Source organism: Mustela putorius, unplaced genomic scaffold (genome assembly GCF_011764305.1).
Source record: "Mustela putorius furo isolate JIRA1106 unplaced genomic scaffold, ASM1176430v1.1 tig00003853_pilon_pilon_pilon, whole genome shotgun sequence".
NCBI classification, from domain to species: domain Eukaryota; kingdom Metazoa; phylum Chordata; class Mammalia; order Carnivora; family Mustelidae; genus Mustela; species Mustela putorius.
The window spans coordinates 73,359,395-73,377,708 of NW_025422005.1; the positions used below are offsets into that span (position 1 = coordinate 73,359,395).

Sequence of the window (18,314 nt, forward strand, 5' to 3'; positions counted from 1 at the left end):
TTGACAACTGGGTCAATATATTATTCTGTATGTAGTGACAACATTTTTGGTAAAATTATTTCATCTAATCGTGTGTATTAGAGATTTGGAGGGTCTCCAAATGAGGGTCTCCACTGTACCTATGGGCATACCTAGACATGTTTATCTGGGTTCGTGAAAGTAGCTGCTGAAGCTTTCTTTGGACAGAGGAGAGGATTAATAGCTGTCAGGTTGAAGCTGATGATATCCTCCCCCCAAGGAGAAAAACTTCCCTAAAATAAATGGTCAGCCTTTAACTTCCTAGATAATACGTTAGATAGAGGAAGAATGGACTCCTTTTATTTAGGTCTGGGAAAGCTTCTCCAGGCCAAGGTCACACTCTAAAAGAGATTATGTTGGAATGGAAATATTTGGCTCGAGGACTAATGTCAATTTTAACATCTGGAGTGTCATTCAGGAGTCAGGAATGACGGAAGTTTAAGGAAGTGCCATAGAATGGAAGCAGAGGACCCTGGCAATGACCTGCGACACACGTGAGACACACCCCAGGAACCTCTTGAATCAGAAAATGGATGAGGGCATCTCGAGATGTTGTCAGTGAGGGTTATGTAAAGGACAGGTCTTTTGTTGCTTTATTGTGACATACATTTCTGATGGAACCAAAAGGCTTTTGAAACCTGAGGAAATGTGGCTTACACATGTATGCCATGATGAGCTGGGTTACACAGCTTTATAATGGAGGTAGAAAACGATACTGTGCTTCGTGTCTGTCCTTTGCTCATTCCCTTTTATTGTCTGAAGTTCACTTTTTTTCCTAATTGTATGACCACTGGGACTAGACGTCCACTATGGATGGAGTTCTGAGAAATCCAGGGGAATGTTGTAATAAGAAAGTGTTTCCTATTGATCTTCTCTCCTCCCAGTAAGCTCCGTATTTGGATTGCTTTGGGCGTGGAGGGAATGGGGCGAGGGCAAACATCCAGTAACTTAGATTTTCAGGAGCTTTGTGGTTTCTACTCAGAAACTCAGTGAACTGATAATGATGGCAAGCAGAGGTTAAATCTCCATTTCATCATCAAACCGGGAAGAATAAAGGATTTGTATTCAGTCGCACAATGTGGAATGAGGGCAGCTCTTAAAATGATTGCTTAAGGTGCTTTTTTTCACACAGCCGCTGTTTGGCTGGATGTGACAAAGTCTGCTCAAAAAGAAACTTTTGACTAGATATATAATAAATGAGAAATGCCCTTGGGAAAAGGGAAACACCTGTTCCCCTCACCCCCTCAGTTCAATTCCTACCCAGTAATTACTTAGGAATATTTAGGTGGCAGACGGGGAGAGTACAGCACCCCCATTCTGGAGCCCCCACCCCAACACAAGTCCCTTTGGCATTTTCAAATTAAAAGAGTCTGGGTTGTGTTTTTTGTTTTGTTTTGTTTGGTTTGGTTTTGTTTTTGTTTCTGTTTTTGTTTCCTCCTTGGGCAACCGGTTTACTTTTCCATCCTGCCTCTATTCCTATGCCATAGGCCATAGGAATACCCTGTCCCTAAACATACACAAACCCCAATTTGAAAAGCCCGAAGCAGGAATGATCCACAGAAACAAGAGAATGCCTTTGTTTTTGACCATACATGGATCTTGGCACTGCGGATTCGTGTTCCACAGGCTGCCCTTAGCAGCAGGCAGCTGTGCTTTCTTTAGCATGGATGCTTCCGGAAAGTGACCGCTCATAAACCTCAACCTCAGATGCTTTCCCTTCACAACAGAAGGGTCCCGCCTCAGGATTTTAGCCAGAGCAGACATGACTCAAACGGGGACATTTGCTGAACATCCTCTCCCCTTAAATCCGTTCTGCTCCTCACCATAGCTTTGCAAGAATCTTTTTTCTTGCCGCCTCCCACAAAACTTTAAAAGATGTTTCTTCCCCACTTCATTTACTTTCCAATTCCTTACTCATACTTGGCTTCCGTCTTTATTTTGCTTCTGCGTGACTTGAAGGTAATAATATGATTTAATAGTCATATATACACCTTCCCACCTGGGGGCTACATCCTTGTTACATTCCAAGCCCGCAGCTCCCTGTTTTATTCCTCGAAATTCACAGGAACCCCCCCCCCCCCCAGAAGATGCTAGATAATTAGCTTGGCTACCGTTTGCCGCAGAGAACGTTTTTGGTTGGCTCTGGTCGCAGCATCGGTGCTTTCGGGCTGGGCCCCCTGCTTCAGTGGAAGGGCAGTCTGAACGGCGGCTAGCAGCGCCCAGTACCCCGCTCCCTCACCACAAGCCCTTAATTGTTTATTAATGAAGCTTTGGCCAAACAAATCTACACATTGTCTAAACCCTCCGCCCCCAGAGTACATTCCAGCCCGCCCACAAACGTGTGTACTGTGGGGCTGCTCTCTGAGAAGTCTCAGAGACTTCTTTCCCTGGCAGAGTTGGTTCCTATTCAAACTTCATTTTCCCTTTTTTTTTTTTAACTTTTATTGGCAGCACAGGGTCCATATGAGATCGTTTCTGACCCCCCCAAAATGGCAGCACAGGTGTTCCCGCTCAGAGCCGAGCTCACATCCCCTTGCCCCATACACCTCCGGAGACCCGGGTCCCTTCCCGCCCCACACTGGACCCCGGGCCTAGAAGACGAGAAAGACCCGGATGGAAACTCCTTCCCAACGCCCAGTGGATGGAGCAATCCAGCAGGGAGAAGCCAACAGTTGCTGCTTGGTATTTGAACATCATTTAATGAGTGCCCAGAATTCATCTGTAAATGCACATTGTTAATTTAGGGCCTGCTATTCATTAATTAGGGGTTTAGTGGCAAGTGCCATTGAGCTATCTGCAATGTTTAAGGTTACGTCAAGCCCTGGTAAACGGCTTGCTGATAACAAGCAGTATCCGTCTTCATTACTCGGCCACTCCTGTCTGACTTCGCTCCGCATCTTCGAAGGGCTATGCCTCTTGGAACTGAAGAATTAAACTTTTATCCAAACCAGATTCTGCTCTTTCACCTCTTCTGATTCCTTGAGTACTTCTCATTTATTTTGCCTAAATGACATCTGATTACCTAACATGGAGTGGAGCAGGGTCTTAACCTAAAACAGCCCGCAGACCTCAGTTCTCAGCTGGAGAATTCCAGTGGGTTAACGCTAAGGAAATCCTTACATTTCCATTTCATCTGATACTGGGCTCCGTGTAAAAGAAATAGTTTCTGATTTTTCTTCTCATAAAGTTGCCGTTCCAATAGAATTTTTTTTTTTCGAAGCCAGAGAAATACAGGAAATTAATTTTAAACCTGGAGAGTAAATGTCCCTATTGGTTCAAGTTTACTTTTGCAGTGTTTCTTTGCCTGAAAATATGTATCATTTGAGGCGATCGTGGTGCCAAATGAAATAATTCCAACCATCTGAAGAGCCCCGCATGTCAAGCCTCAGCTGTACAAACGCGGTCGTGTTGGAGGTCCACGTTCAGTCCCCAGACAAGCTCCAGAACCCGGCCTCCTCTCCCGTTTCCAGGCGGACAGTGGGAGCAGGCAGCTCGAGTGGGCAAGCAGGGAGCTACTTCTCCGAGAGGAAAACTATACGCGTACAAGTTTGTTTATCCTTCAAACGCTAGGTTAGAGAACTTGCATAAAAACAAACTTCCACTGACAGATGGTCCTCCTAAGTAGTTGATTCTGAGAAGGGAGAGAGCTACCTGGCACGGCTCTTTAACACATTAGGGTGCTTGCAGGGAGAGCCTACTGCTCCCCTGAACCATGGTTCAATTTTAAGCATCACTGGCCGGGATGGGTTATTGTAACTACGCGGAGAAGGGCACTCGAGAGCCTGATGCTCAGTGCGTGTGGGTGAGGGGAGGAGGAGGAGGAGAATGAGAGCCCAGGGGAGGGTATCTGCAAACCTTTGCACCACTGAACTGGCACACTTATCACAGGGTGACAGTCTACACCGCAGGCTTGCGGTTCGTTGCTGTTTGTGGTGCGTGCTGACAACTGGCTTAGAAAATGCAGATCCCCCTCTCAGATAGAGAGAGCGGGAGGCAGGATGGCAGCTGACTGACATCCCCCACAACAGGGTTTCTGGGGCTCTGGGAGCCGGAGTGCGGCTCCTAGCTGGATCTGCCCCGGGGCTAGCTCTTCCCAGGGAAGGCCCATCTTTCCAGGCTTTCACCATGATCTGTACCCCCCAACTCACACACCCCTCCTCCCTGCTACAAACTGGGGCTAGCATTCAGCTGGAGGACTCCCCCATCCCTTTCCTCAGGAGGGCAGGGATGCCATCTTGTCTTTAACTTGGTAATTAAGTTCCACAATGTAAAGATGGAAAAAAAAAAATGGAGTTGTATTTGTGGATCTTCGTCTTGTCCTGCATCTTACTAAACACAACATAGAAAATGTCCTAGAGACTATGGTAAGAAGCAAAACAAAACAAAACAAAGCCAACAAAAGGCTTGGTTTATAACATTTAGTCATGAAGTTATCTACATTATACGCAATTGAAAGAGACGATCTCTTAAGCTGAGGATTTCTTAAATTTACCGTGATGATGCATTGGACACTTGAGGTAAGAGCCCTTTGAAGCTGATGTGCTGCGGGAGGAGGTACACTCTTTCTCTGGAAAAAAGAAAGCCAATATATTGTGGTGGCAGAAGGAACAAAGGAGCCAATGAAACAGAGGTCAGAGCTGAAGGTTTCTGCTCGAAGCAAGCTATATACAGGTATTTAAATTTTTTTTTTTTCTTCAGACAGAAACTCTGCTCTGGGACCTGGAGCACTGCAGGCAGACTGCTGGTAAGAAAAGCACTCAATTGTTCAATTTTTATTATTCAATATTGTATTAAAATTTTTTTAGGCTCTTCGGGTCAAGGCAACTTTTAAAAGGTTAAAAGCTATTCAAAAGGGTTACCATATCCATAAAAGCAAATGAGATTAAGCCTAAAGACTGATGGAGGAAAAACAATAATTTAGATAAACTGCCACCGCCTCAAAAATGTTTTGACTTTTACCAGAGAGAGGGAATGCAGAGATTCTTGGATTGGTTGTCATATCAAAGAAAGATTCATTAAATTTAAAGCAATTATTTTTGTGCTTTTTATCGTTTGGTGTGTTTTAGGCCCGGTTCCACCTTTCTTCGGTTACATTCTTTATAATGGTTTGGGAAATGTAATTGCTTGGCTCCAACTTCCATCTGTCAACTATTGACCCTGCTCGTTGGGCATCTGTAACATCAGACACTATTGTCATGGAAAGAATTATGATGTTTCAATCAAATGTATTGCAAAGTTAACAAATCCATAACATGGTCTGAGCCACATGGAAGAGTTTAGAAAATGTGTTTCAGAGACCTCAGGGAAAAGCAAATAGGCTCTCCCCATTAATGGTGATCTCCATCACTTGCCATTCATTGTGGAGGTTCTCCTATTACAACAGAAGAGCTAAATTTGAAGGGGAACTTGAACTTGAAAGGGAGTACTTCACATCGAAATGTGGGGCTCAGCAAGGGAGACCAAAACCATGATAGGCTCCCAGTGCGAAGTTCTGCACTCATACCATTGATCGAGCTGGTTGCAACTTTGGGATGTCCGCTCATACTGAGTCTCCCTAGTTTCTTTCAAAGTACGTGAAGATAGGCTTTTGTCTGGTTCTTGTTGCTGATCTCCAAAAACTCAATCTGCCAGAGGGTGGGACTCACAGAGCTAGTAGATCAGTCAAAAAGGTGAGTGCTACAATCAGGGTTAGCTGATAGTTACTCGAAAGTCTAACCATATAGAACAGCAACAATTTCTTGACATTAAAGTGAGAAGTGAGTTGATATAAAAATTTAATTTCATCTGCTATGGAAACTGGGTCTGGCCTGACAAAATTAAAATGGATAGAAATAATATTCTGGACGCTTAAATTTTATTTTCACTGTCCTGTGTCTGAACAAATAAGCATTCCAAGAAAGTAAGAGGAGCTAAAATTTCCATTTCACGAGAAATATTCCCTGACAAAGAGTTTTTGTGCTACATATCTTTCACTTTTATAAACTCTAAAAGGAGAATGGTTGTTGCGGACGTTAAAATAATCGGGTTTCTTGAAACGCAAAATGGCAAAGCACTGCTGATGCATCTGAGAAGAGGAGGAAAAGCACGAATCCGTTTGGCCCTGCTAGAAGGAAATCTATTATATGAAAATAAAAATTTACAGATGAATAAATTAGGGGGTGATTATTCATAGTGTGGAAGAGTCTTTAAAGGATTCCCCTAGGATTCTTTTAAAGGCTTGGCTCCACTAGTTCATGTAAGTGTTTGTGTGCAGATCATTAACTATCTGACAGGCAGGCCGGAAATGCAGGTAGAGAACAAGTTGGGGAAGGGAGAGAATGTTCTGGAGGCAGAGGAATCGCTGACAACTGAGGCTTCCCAAGCCTCAGGATGAACGTTGATGAAACAATAATGGAAGTCAAAATGAAAATATGATACTTATTTCCAAATTGTGCTTTATATACCAGGACCCTTGAGGGCAGACTGCTTGGTTCAAACGCCAGCTCTGCAACCTATTTAGCTGTGTGACTTTGGATAAGTTACACAACCTCTTGAATACCAACCATCTAGGGCTGTATAAGTATTACATGAGTTAATATATATGAAGCCCTTAGCATCGTGTCCTGCAGTAAATGCTGTATACATGTTTCTAAGATGATTCTGGGACAAACTATTACAAAATACTGATTTTCTCCAAAGCAGGGATTATTAGTGTGATTAGGATACTGGAAGTGATTTAACAAAAGCAAAATACCCACTCCTTAGCCTCCAAAAGAAAAAACAAAAACAAAAACAAAGGAAGATCGAGGAATGAATACTGCTGTCTTTTTGGATTTGCCAAGGAAGTCAATCTGAAATTTAATCTTCTTTGAAATTATTATCCTAATTTCAGTTTTCCTAGGGGTTTGGCAAAATTTCCAAGATTGAGATGCACATAGAGGCAATTGGCAACCTAGGGTCTGTTGACTTTTCTATGTTAAAGGGCTTTGATTTATCGATTATTGTATTTGTCATTTTAAGAACAGCAGTAAATAAGTTGAAGTGTAACTTAACTTTTTTTTATTTGTGAAAATAAATCTTTTTGCTTGTTAGGTTTTGCTTGGTTTACACAAAAATGAACACTTTCTACATATCTTATCTAATGCATTTGTGCATATGGAGTTGTGGGCTTGGAGTAGACATTCACTGATCCTTTCCAAAAGAACAACCAGTAACAAAGTGTCTGCAATCTGCCCTTCTAGGTTGATCAAATGGTTAACAGATTGCCAGACCAGAAGCATCAGAAGTGGTATGTGTGGACGCAGATAGTGTGGTCCCCAGGAATCTCAGAGTCAGGTAGATGTAAGGAAGGGTACAGGTTCATTGTCATTGAGGTGGCCCATTTGGGGGTCTTGGCAATTGTTGGCTTTACCATGTCAGTTTCGACATGGCACAGAAGAAAGCCCAGACTACTTTAAAGGCCCATCATGACATTCTATTAAATTATAAAATTATTTCACCAAAATAGAGTCCCCAACTCTTCTCTTCAGGACAGGCCTCCTTGACTGACTCTCGCTCTGATCATATCAGAAGACCTACTACTCTCTCCCATTCTATATTCTGTATCCCAGTTGGATACAGGCTGAATAAAAATATGCTTTCTGGTCCTCACACTTAGTTTATATGAGTGAATGCTGATGGAAATGGGTAAGTAAATAGTTTTTAAATGCAGGAGATCAAATTACTTCCTTCACAACTCAAAGTTCTTGACAGCTCTGGAAATACTAGGCTTTTTTTTTTTTTTTTACCATGTTAAAGTGGGTTGATCTTTACCTGGCCTTACAGCCAACTGCCAAATTGTCAGCTTTCAATATCTTATTTTTTAAAAAATGAAGTGATTTGATTCATTTTGGGGAAAAATTTCTCATGCTCCGGAAACTTAAAACCATGGAAATCTGTAAACGCTTTTGAGTTATACAGAATAAGGGACAGAGCTATAAGTGGTAACTAGTTTAGTTGCTTTTAATTTTTAATTTTTGTTTGTTTGTTTTAAAGATATGGCTCGGTTCATGAATTTGCATGTCATCCTTATTCTAACCTTCTCTGTGTCGTTCCAATTTTAGTCTATGTGCTGCCGAAGAGAGCACTAGTTGCTTTTAGTTAAATAATTGTCTCTTACTGGTTATTTCCTGTGTGTCTAATAACCTTTATGTTAGTACCAAGAATTCAAATTTTGTTAAACTTTATTATACAACTTTTCCCAAAACAACTTGGTTTCCCAGGCTTACATTCCCCCATTTTATTTTCTCACTGTATACTTATCCTTCACAGGATGTAACACAAATGTATTGAGCGATGTGTTTGTGTATTTATTTGTTTAATGCCTGTCTTTACGGATAGACACTAATCTCCTTTGTGATAGGGGTGGCATCTCTCTGGCTCATTGTTACAGACTCAATGTTGAGCACAGGGACACACACACAGAGTAGGTGCTCAAGGAATTTGCTGAATCAACAGATACTTGCTAGTAAATTTCCTGTGCTTACTCTGCTTAGAAATAACTAAGTATCTATCATATATATGTATGTATGTATATATATATATATATATATATATTTCCATTGAAGTTTTTTCCATTTTTGATTTTTTACTTTTAAATTTATATACATACATACACACATATGTGTAATATTACATATATTTGTAATGGTTAAAATACCTAAACTTGTATAGATGCGAAGTAGAGAAAAGCAAAATTCATCCTCACTGCCCTTTACTGATCTCCAAAGATTTCCAAAGTTAATGACTTTAGTTACTTCACTTTTTAGCTCTGCTTGTATTTACCATCGTATTTCTAAAGAACACATTGTATTGATGATTTAATACTTCAGGTAGTGTTTATGGATTTCCAGATGAAGGATGCAAAATTTCATAACTCAAACTCTTACGTCCTCCCTTCTCCCCTATATTCTTCTAAGTGTAGGGTTTTTGTTGCTGTTCATTGTTTTTGTCTTTCTCTTGGTTATCTTTATTATTTAATATTATACTTAACCTATGTTTTTCAAGCTTCAGACTGGCTCTGTTTTCCTCATACAAGGTGAGATGAGGAAATCAGTGTGTCTATACTTTCTTTTCTTCCTCCCTGATGACTTCTATCAGGTAAATTATTATATTTTTAAAATCATTTTTTAGTTTAAAATGACTTACATGCAATCATTAGCATTTTAATAATTTATATTTATACACTGTACCACTACACTTCCTTCTGAATCTAGGGTCTTTCAAATATTGTCTATAATTTGATTTAAAAATAGGAACATCTGAAATAATCAGTATATAAACATTATGAATGTTACTCTTTTTATAACCACATAGAATGATTAGGCACCTGGAGATTACACTATGTGTAATCCCACATAGTCCCAAACAGCAAAGTCTGAAAGATTAACACTGAAATAATATAAATATTATATATTATTAATATAAAATAAATAAATATAATGTAATTATATATTAATATGTTATAGATATCAACAATTGCTTAAAATAATGTCATGTTTTAGTTTGCTTCATGTTTTACCATGGCTTTCTTTTACATTTATTTTCATATGCACACTACCTTCCTTAATCCACCTCTAGTTTTTGTTTGTCTGTTTGTTTGTTTTGTTGTTGTTGTTGTTGTTGTTTTTTCATAAAGTCCTCTGGTTGCCTTCTAATTTCTATTCATTACTATTTGCACATACCGTTCATTCTGATTTCTTTCATTGTATCTCTGGATTAGATTAAACTGTTTCTTAGATTCCTTTTCTTCCTCTTTTTTAGATGACTTTTTCATATTCTTTGAATACATTCTCTATTTTCTTAAAAAAGGTGGATGAAGGGTGCCTGGGTGGCTCAGTTGATTAAGACGATTTGAGTTCTTTATGTCTAAAATACCTATATTCTTCACTTAAATTTTATTTATAATTGCACTTGATATAGTATTCTAGGTTTAAAGTTGCATAATAGGCGTTTTTAAGATCTGGTGTTGTTGGAAAGGCATTGATGTCGTATCTGATGGTGGTCTCTTTTTGAGTACTTTCTCTTTGTCTCCCTTTGAAATCTTTTAGAATTTTTTTTCTTCAAGCTTAGTTCTGAAATTTTACAAGTATGTATCTAATGCATTTTTGTCCCCTTGACATTTGGTGGGTTTGCCAACTGTTGGGTTGATAGTTTTCCCAACTCTAGGAAATTTTCTTCATCTACTTTCTTTCGTTATTTCTTTGATTATTTCAACTCCTTCATTGTTTATGCTGTCTTCCTCTAAACTACTTTTTAGATACACATAAGACTTTCTAGATCTGTGTTTTACATTAGTGCTTTTTCAAGTTCCTGCATGTGAATTACCCACAGATCTTTTCAAAATGAAGAATCTGAGTCAGTAAGTCTTAAGTGAGGCCTGCGACTTTGCATTTCTAATGAGATAGATGATGCCTGTCCTGCTGGTGTGTGAACCACATTTTGAATAGTGAGGCTTTCTGTTTCTTTTTCTTTTTTTTAAAGATTTTATTTATTTATTTGACTGACAGAGATCACAAATAGTCAGAGAGGCAGGCAGAGTGAGAGAGGCGGAGCAGAGAGCCAGACGAGGGCCTTGATCCCAGGTGAAGGCAGAGGCTTTAACCCACTGAGCCACCCAGGTGCCCCAAGTCTTTCTAAGTCATGAAATAAATTTTTGTGCATTTTTTCCCTTTCTATTATGGAATGCTTTATTAATTCCACCTTCCAAATTAAATTTCAGTCTTCACTTTGGTCTGCTATGGTTCAGCCCACAGTTTAATTTATTTTTATGTAATTACAAATATTTTTTAATTTTCAAGAACTCATAGCAGTCTCTTTTTATATTATGGATACAATATACTCTTGAAATTTTTGAGGATACTCATTAGAATATTTTAATGTTCTCTTTTATTCCTTCTATTACCACTATCTCTTCTGTGACCAATTTTTGTTTATTTACCATTGTCTTTCTTTTTGTTTCACTTGATTTCCCTTAAATATCTGGTAATCCTTGGTTCATTATTAATTTTGTAATGACAAGGACTATATTATAAATGCATTATATTTATATTTATATAAGTATAATATAAATATAATATATTTATATTTATATAAGTATAATATAAATATTTATTTATATAAATATAATTATTTGTATAAATATAAATATTATTATTTGTATAAATATATTTATAACATAAATATAAATATAATATATTTTATAAATAAATAAATAAATTTATTTATTATATAAATATAATATATTTTTATATATACCTCATATCCTTTGAGGTCAAATGGACCATTTTACCCTAAAGGCTAGTGTTCTGAATGAGGGGGATGCCTTCAAGCTGTGTGTCAAAGGGTGAGCCCTACTGACAAATGGCTTTTTCTTTTAGCACATTAACAGGCATGGGGTATCACAGCTGCCAATAAAGCCAACAATTCCATATATAGGGGAAGAAGAGCGGCTTCCTAGCACAGCTGTTTGAAAATGGTCTTCCTGTTACAAGCCTTTATTACTACCCCTTAGCAATTTCTTCTATCTGTATCTGTTTGGAGCTTCTCCAGAGACATTTTAAAGAAAATGAACCCCATCTCCTCTACACCTCTTTTCTATGTGTGTATTTTGGGTTGTGATTTACTCTGTTAGAGTTTACCCAACACTAAAATCCAAATTACTTCCTATCTTCTGAGACTGTCAGACTTTCTGAACTGCTAATGTCATCTCCTTTTCTCCTCCCCACGCCCCCCCTTTTATTTTTTGGCTTGTTTCAAGTGCTGTTAAGGATTTATTTATTTGTATGTATGAATTGTCATTTCGATGATAAATTAGCATGAAAAGGAGGCAACCCAGGTTTTGTCCATTATCTTGAATTAAGAAACTATATAGCTATCTTAGAACTGTTCTAAATGCTTATCTGAACCTGGCTAACACTCATCTGGCTGTTCATGAACAGACAGACCTAACTGTAAATAGGTAAATTCCCATACAAGTTCCCCAGACCTTGCTAATTATTCTTCATGGATCAAGTAGGATTTAATAGTGTTAAGGGCTTTGGATGATTTTAAATTGTTCCCTAAGCCTCTTGGCAGTCCCATGTGAGTACGGAATAGCGTGATCACAAATGAAAGTAACTATAGAGAAGTACCTAACCTAAAAAGGCTAGGATAAAAATTAAAATTAAAAAAGAACTTGAACTAGCCTACAGTTTACTTTGGGGTGTTACATATTTTTATGTTAGTTGAGCTTGACCAACTCTACCTTGGATTTGCCAAGAAAATAATTGATGTAATCACAGAGCCAAGAATGATAACATGTGAAGATCTGTGGAGGATTGGCAGGACCCCAGATTACTGGGAAAAAGCCAATGGAATACCTATTTTTAAAAGGCAATAAAATGTTGTTTGAGAATTAATGACCTTTAATAGAGAGAAAAAGCAGTGCATACTGATTACCTTGACCCAAATAAGTTTTAGATAGTCTTACATAGTAATGGCAGTAATGAGTAGAGAAAATATGTATTCATATATTACACCAACATAACATTAAGTATTCAAAACTGGATAAATGTTTTTAATGTAAAAATATTAGATTTTTATTTATTTTATTTATTGCTATCATTTTGTTAAAGGATTAAGTCCATATCTTCTCAGGCATCTAGATAATTGAAGACAACTAGATTTTGGCCATATTTCTCCTTTTTGCACAGATATACATTGTTTTGTAGATGTTCCTAATAACATAGAAATATGATGTTAAATTGAAAATATTAACAGAACCATTATTCATATGCCAAATCCTTCCTCAACAACATACGTAGGATATACATTAAAATTTTGCATACATGACTGAAACCTGATGGTGGCTGCCTTACTCTAGAATTTAAAATTATATTCAAGATGATTTTAATAACCAAAGTCATTATTCTGAAATAAAACCAAATAAAACAGAATAAGTGCTGATATAAGTTAGTTTAATTAAGAAAGAAGAAAGAATCCCTACATTTTTGAAGTAGGGGATAACTATTAGGCAATAATTGGGTAGAAGAAAAAGATTAGGAGTTCTCAGAGTCCCCAAGCAGTATTATGCACTGACTGTAATTTGATGAGATCTTTCACACCTCTGGCCTTTGTCTATAATGCTTCTACTGCTGGGATCTATTTCTTTCCCCGCTTTATCTTGCAAATTTTCCATTAGTCCTTCCAGTCTGAACCCTACAAAGTCTTTCTTGCTATGCATTTTGAGTTAGTTTTTCTGTCTTCTGTGTTCCCTTGATATTTTGGACATTAAGATACAACCAACATGTGTTGAGTGCCTACTACCTACCAGGCACTGCATCAGGAAATAATGTATCACAGGAGCATGACCTCAGCACGATTATCTTCCTGTAACCCAGTAAGGAAGCTGAGGCCCTGAGAAGACACATGAATTGCCCAAGGTTACACAACTAGAAGGTAGCAAATAGATTTCTAAACTATATAATTACTTGTTTATAGTTCTTTCTCCATCACCGGACAAGGCAGAAGACCTGTCTTGTTTATCCCTCAGTCTCAGTAGCTGCACACTATATGGCACATAGTCAAAATGTAGCAAATAAGGAGTAAATAATGTAGTGGACTTGCATGAAAGGGAAGCTGGATTTAGGCTTAAGTAATTTACCTTTCTCATATCTTAGAAGTAAGCATTTGATAGATACTCATTGACGCTCCTATCTCCATGTTTTACTTTAATTTTGGTTTAGGTAGAAGTATTATAATGGGTAGTGATGAAAATATGGACAGTTAAAAAAAAATAAGGGAACTAGGTGTAATTGATGTAGAAGGACAATGTTGACGGTTTTGTTCCAATGCCCCAGGCAATATTAAGAATGATTCAGCTCATTTTTTTATTAGATATTTATTTATATTTAATGTGCCTAAGGTACTTCATCAGTCATTATGGAACTAATAAAGTATATAGACACAGTCCCTTTCTTCAGCGTATGACAGGCATGTAAGAGACATATGTCTGTAATGACAATCCAAGGGAGTATGGTGCTACAGAGTCAGCAAATAACGTGCCAAGTGACCAGAGGAGGGTCTCTGGAGAGCTGATATGCAACCCAGGCCTTCAGCAGGACTGTTAGGTGGTAGAGGTGCTCAGTGTTTGCTGAATGTTGAGTGGCATTTTGAAGATTGAAATTTAGGGGAAAAGAGTATTCATTCATCCATCCATTCACCCAGTACATATCTGAACACACGTAGATACCAGACGTTCTCCCCAGCCCTGGGATATTGACTGTTGATCTTTCTTCAAATGCATCCTCATTGTGTTAGATTCTTAAGTAATAATCAAATTTCAGGATTGGGATGGGTCTTTAAAGGTCATCCACCTAGTTTTGATTCTAACTTCTAGAATGGTAGTAGCTACCAGAGAATTAATATAAATGCTGGATTTTAAGCCTGCATTCATTCCTCATTCCATTCTCAGAAAATTTACCAGACTAGCATAAGGGAAAACCACAACTATAACCTAGTGCTCCCTTTCACATGCTTCCAGCTCCATGGCTCACCACTGTAACGGGGAAATTAAAACTGCAACAAAAGATCAGCTGTACTTTAAGAAATAAATTGACAGTCTAGATAAATCTTTCTTATTGATATTAGATACTAGCTACTAGTGCAGCAGGATCTGGGTAAATACATTTAAAAAGTATTATGTGTCACATTGAGAGAATCTGAAAAATATTAAAAAGTACGCATTAGTTAGCCCAAGATGATATTAAGATAATCACAAGAATATCATCCATTAGTTCTAGTCATTCTCTGACTGAGTACGAGAATGGCTGGCTACATTTAAGAGGGTCCCACTGCAAAGTAGACATTTTGAGAGAGGGTCAGCGACTCTGACAGAAGGGGGATAGAAAGTCCCTGTTGGTTCTGAGGCTCTCACCAGGACAGCTCACAGAATTTGGCAAGAATCAAAATACACATTCACTTGGCCAATCTCTGCCTATAGCTGAAGTCCTTGGTGTTGAGCTAGGAAGGAATAATCTAAAGCAATTTCTTTGTACCATCAACATTTGTAAGAGAAAGAGGGGAAGAGTCTCAGACACCTGAAAACAAGACTTATCTAACAAAAATTATTTTGTAGAAATAAGTGTTCACTTCTTGACTGAAAACCTGCCACATTTCACATTAGCCTAATACGTCTTTAAAGCGATAAAGTACTTGACAATTGAAAAATGATTAACAAGTAGGAAAATGCACATTGAAATGCTCATCTGTAGAGGGTCTCCTAAGGGGAGGGGTGGGTATATGAAGACCCAGGTAGCAATATCTGTCTTGCCTTTCAGAATAATTGTATCAATTATTCTGCAGATAATTGTTAAGGAAAAGCACCGTAAAGAAGTGTCCAACTGACTCCATTTCTCTCTTGCTTTGTCAGAGACCCACACAATGAATCTTCTAGTTACCATCTTCCTTTCGTGGCTGTTTCCTCTCTCTTTTTGCCGGAAGAGCTGCTCTGAGTGCCACTGTGGCCCAATGCTTCCCTTTCCATGCACACCTAGGAGGTGATTCCTTTTCTCTACTCCAACATCCAGAAAAGAGAAGCTCATTGCTTATGCTGCAATTTTGATAACCTAACTGGCAGAACAGTTATTCAAATTTTAAGCTTTTGAATGCAGCAAGATCAACCTGGCCTATCCACATAAATAATTTTGACACGATAAGTATGCGAGAGCGATGATAACCGATAAGTGAAGCAATTACCTTGCTTTTTTGGATTATATTAAATGAAGATTCTGATAGAGTAATGAAAAGAGACAAAGCAGACAAAAAGTCGGCTGCACAGCTTTTGGGCACTGTGTTATCTCTATTATACCATATTGAAATAGAGAAGCTATCACCAATCATGCATTTCTATGTAACTTCTGGCTTCTAACAGTGAACAATGAATAAATTGTCACAAGACAGTAACTGATAAATTGGGATTGGCAGTGCTTTTTAAAAAGCATAAATAAACTTACTAGTCACCTTTTTCTCTCTCAAAGCAGTTTTTAGGGCACTCCGGGAGAGGGGAATACAGTGCAATCTATGTTCCCTTCTGTTCCCTGTCTCTATCCCGGCCCCTTTGCTGCCTCTGTTCTTCGTTTGGTACTCAGTTTTAAGGAATCGGGAGACTGTGTTCTGGTGTTATCACTCAATTTCACCAATCCATGGTCCTTTTCACCTGGGGTGTGGCTTGACTGGGTGGAATTCACAGCAACGCAAGTTAGGTTACAAAGTTTGCTTTGGGTGACGCGAGTTTCACAAATAAGAGTGAGTGTCAACTATGGACAAATGAGCTCTGGGTTCCAGCCGAATGGTAGTTCTTTAACAGCCAGGGAAGGCTTTAATGACGGCCCCGTCCAGTATTCGCAGATGGTTCAGAAAGAGTATCCCCTTGTTGGAGGGAGTAACAAAAGGCCCTTCTTCTGTTAGCAACCACCTAAATTTGAGGGGGCTGTGGGTGTGAGCGAAGGAAGTTGCTCATGAGGACCACTCCAGCAGTTTGCGGGCTGCTTTAAGGAGTTATTGTCTATTTATTTATTTATATTTTCTTTCGAGACAGTCTGAAGTATAACGGGGTATGGCTTAGGAATGCATGGAATTCGGTTGATTTTACAGTTTCGGCATGGGCCAACTAAGCTAGTTATAGTGACACACCACCCATCATGGTGTAGAGGCAGAGGCTTGAACGTGGAGGTAGGGCAGGGTTCAAGTCCTAAAGCCACTGCTTGCTTACTTACTTACGGCGCGGCGTTGGGCAAGCCTGTGTTCCTCTGTGTGTCTCATCCGTGAAATGGGAGTCATAGGATTTAAAAGGAGTTCACATTAGCGAAAGTACTTTGTGAATGATTAGGCACAGTGCAAAAGCGAGTACTGACTTGCCTGGGGGGTACCTTCATGTTTCTGGGAAAGGACCTGGGCCAGTACTGCCATTGGCTTTATCAAGGCCAGTGGCTTATAGCAAGCAGCAGGGTGTGCTGACTTAGTTCCTCGAAACAAAGAGTGTGGGAATAAGCATCATTAGTCTCCTGCTCTTACAAGCGGGATCATTTATTTCCTCTCTTGTTAAAAATGCAAAAGCAAACCATTCACATGGCCACTTTTCAAAATGAAAGGGCCAATACAGTTATTAAAAGCAAATCACATTTGATTAAATTATTATCATTATGGTGTTTAAAATAACATTTGTACTGTTTATCAAACTCTGGTCTTACTGCACTAGTAAAGAATTTGCCTTTAAAGAGCAGAAAAACAAGAAAATGGAAAGGAAGGCCAGTGTCCTCACCGAAGACTGGATCCTTGGATCATTTTTCACGAGTTCTTTAACAAGCCTGCACTGCTAGAGCTCAACTTCCAGACCAGTCATACAAGTTAACGATAGTAGGGTTGGGGGAATGAAAGAACACTGGGGGGGGGGGGGGAGACGGCTGGAGGAGAAAAAGAAATGTTGACACTGCTAACCCCAAAGCAAGGTCTGCTCTTACATTTGCTTGGCAGCTCTCTCGCTTTTATGACACATTTAGCTAGCTGACTTTACATAATTATTCTTCTTAAATGTAAAATTGCTTCCCTACAATAAAAAAGATGAGGGGTGCCTGGGTGGCTCAATCAGTTAAGCACCTGCCTTCGGCTTAGGTCATGATCTCAGGGTCCTGGGATCAAGCCCCTCATCGGGCTCCCTGCTCAGCGGCAAGCCTGCTTCTCCTTCTCCCGCTCTGCCTGCTTGTGTTCCCTCTCTCAATGTTTCTCTCTCTGTCAAATAAATAAATAAAATCTTAAAAAAAAAAAAAATGGGTCGTTTGCATCCCTTGAAATAAAGGCAAAGAATAATTGTCAGTTTGTAGATGGCCCATCACCTTATCCCTCAATATTGGAAATCAACAATTATAAAGTGTATTGTAATGAGCTTTACCATGATTGATCATAACTGGAAAGACAGGGATTCCTCCGATGTGGACCAGGTACCCGCCTCATGGCACAGCGCCAGTTATGATGATAGGTCAAGAACATCAGCCAGGAGCTCCAAAATTACTCCCCCTACCAAATTACTGCCATCAGAGCAGCCCCCTGCTTCTTCCAGAACTCCCTGCCACCCAATAACTGAAACTCCATTCCGTACCCACTCCGATTGGTCAGTACCCATGTCCTACTGGTTGTGAAGGATTTGAGTATCGTGGATATCCACTTAGTATTACAGAGTTAAGTAGATAGAATAGAGAGCTGTATTTCAGCCCATGGAAATGAACTTATGTCTGGGTCCTTAA

The 18,314-nt window shown here is 39.0% G+C and overlaps 1 pseudogene; it reads right to left on the reverse strand.

Moving 5' to 3' along the window:
- Positions 1-8,027: 8,027 nt before the first annotated feature.
- Positions 8,028-8,123, reverse strand: LOC123387416 (annotated as a pseudogene).
- Between the last annotated feature and the right edge of the window lie 10,191 nt (positions 8,124-18,314).